The sequence below is a fragment of the Penaeus monodon genome, chromosome 27 (genome assembly GCF_015228065.2).
Source record: "Penaeus monodon isolate SGIC_2016 chromosome 27, NSTDA_Pmon_1, whole genome shotgun sequence".
Lineage (NCBI taxonomy): Eukaryota > Metazoa > Arthropoda > Malacostraca > Decapoda > Penaeidae > Penaeus > Penaeus monodon.
In genome coordinates this window covers 37548124-37550628 of record NC_051412.1, presented here as the reverse complement: position 1 = coordinate 37550628, position 2505 = coordinate 37548124, and the positions used below count along the sequence as shown (strand labels likewise).

The window sequence follows — 2505 nt, the reverse complement described above, 5'->3', positions numbered from 1 at the left end:
ATGTGCCCTTCTGATCATGGCAGGTGTAATTACGATGCCATAATTCCAATCGCAATAACCACAGTCCAAAGGGACAAAAAAGCACCAACCCACCACAAAAGCAAAACCCAAAAAGCAAATAAAAACGATTTTAAAAAAACCTAACAACTGAACGCACAAAAAACAAAAGCCAGTCCCCAAACCAAAACCCCCTAACCACACCGAACCACACCGAACCACAACTAACCAAACCTAACCACAAACCCAAACCCCAAAAAAACCACCCCGAACCCAACTAACCCAAAACCCAACCCCACCCAAAACCCCACCCAACCACACCCAACCCCAACTAACCCAAACCCAACCCACCGAAAACCCCACCAACCAAAACCGAAACCCCAATAAAACCAAAAACCAACCACAACCCCAAAACCCCAACTAACCACACCTAAAACACACCCAACCACCAAAAACACCGAACCCCCAACTAACCAAAAATAACCACCACCTAAAACCCCCACCGAACCACAAAAATTTAACCAAACCCAACCACCCAAAACCCCCCAAAACCCAACCCCACCGAACCACAAATAAACCAAACCCAACCCCACCTAACCACACCCCAACCACAAATAACCAAAACCTAAAACCCCACCTAAACCACAACTAACCACACCCAAAACCCCAACTAACCAACCTAACCCCATCGAACCACACCGGAAAACCCCACCCAACCCCATAAACCACACCCAACCCAAAAACCTAACCACAAACCCAAACCCCCCCTAAACCCCCCGAACCACACCTAAAACCCCACCGAACCAAAAACTAACCAAAACCCTAACCAACCTAACACACCCAACCCCACCCAACCACAACCAAAACCAAAAACCCAACCAAAACCTAACCACACCCAACCCCAACTAACCCAAACCAAACCCCCAAAACCCAAACAAAACCCAAAACCCCAAAACCCAACCAAAATCGAAAAACACCCAACCCCCACCTAACCACACCCAACCACACCGAACCACAACTAACCAAACCTAACCACACCTAACCACACCGAACCACAACGAACCACACCAAAACCAACCACAACCCCAACCACCCGGGAAACCAAAAAATAAACCCCAAACCCAAACCCCATCGAACCACACCCAACCAACCCCCAAAACACGAACCCCCCCCCGAAAACCCCACCTAAACCCCAACCCAACCACACCAACCACACCGAACCCCAACCCAACCCCCACCGAACCACACCTAACCACCCCCGAAAAACCCCACCCTAACCACCCGAAACCAACCTAAAACCCCACCCAACCACCCTAAAACCAAAAAACCCAACCACACCGAAAACCCCACCCCAACCAAAATCGAACAACCTTTAACCCCACCTTTAAAAACACCCGGGAAACCCCAAACCCAACCAAAACCTAACCCCCCAACCCAACCACACCTAAAACCCCACCGAACCACACCTAACCCCAAAAAAAACCACACCCAAACCACACCTAAACCCCACCGAAAACCCCCACCAAACCCCCCCGAAACCCCCCTAACCCCCCACCGAACCCATTAACCCCCCCCCCCCCAAAAAACCTAAACCCCAAAACCCAACCAAACCCAACCACACCGAACCCCCACCGGGAAACCCCCACCTAACCACAACCCAAAACACCCCTAACCCCCCCACCGAAAAACCCCCACCCAAACCACACCGAACCACACCTAACCACACCGAACCACAACCCAAACCACAAACCACACCTAACCCCCAAACCCAACCCACGAAAACCCCCCCTTTAAAACCCACCAACCACACCCAAAACCCCCAACCCAAACCCCCACCCCAACCACACCTAACCACCCCCGAAAACCCCACCGAACCAAATCCCAACCCCACCTAACCAAAACTAAAAACACCAAACCAAAAACCCAACCACCCCCTAACCACAACCCAAAACCCCACCGAACCCCAATAACCAACCCAACCACACCGAAACCCCACCTAACCACCCCCGAAACCCCAAACCCAACCCCAAACCCAACCCCACTAACCACACCGAAACCCAAAACCCAACAAAACCGAACCACAAACCAACCCCCATCGGGAACCCCCAAACCCAAAACCCACCTAACCACACCTAACCCCCCAAACCCAAAACCCCACCGAACCACAAATAACCCCACCCAACCCCCACCGAACCCCCACCTAACCACACCTAACCACACCAACCACACCAACCACAACCCAACAAAACCTAAAAAACATCGAAACCCCCTTTAAAAAAAACCTAACCACACCAAAAACCCAAACCCCAAACCCCAAAACCCCAACCACAACTAACCACACCCAACAAAACAACCCCACCGAACCCCAACTACCACCCCCGAAAACCCCACCTAACCAAACCTAACCCCCACCAACCCCACCTAAAACCCCCTCAGGGACGGCGAAAGAGCTCTCCGAGGTTTGGGCCGAGCAGCACCCATGGGGTCCCGGGAGCCCCGGGGGTACGA

At 52.1% G+C, this 2505-nt stretch overlaps 1 protein-coding gene across 1 annotated transcript in view; it reads left to right on the top strand.

Moving 5' to 3' along the window:
• Positions 1-2505, top strand: part of LOC119590516 — a gene marked incomplete in the record, with an annotated part of 54991 nt that overhangs the window by 27186 nt on the left and 25300 nt on the right.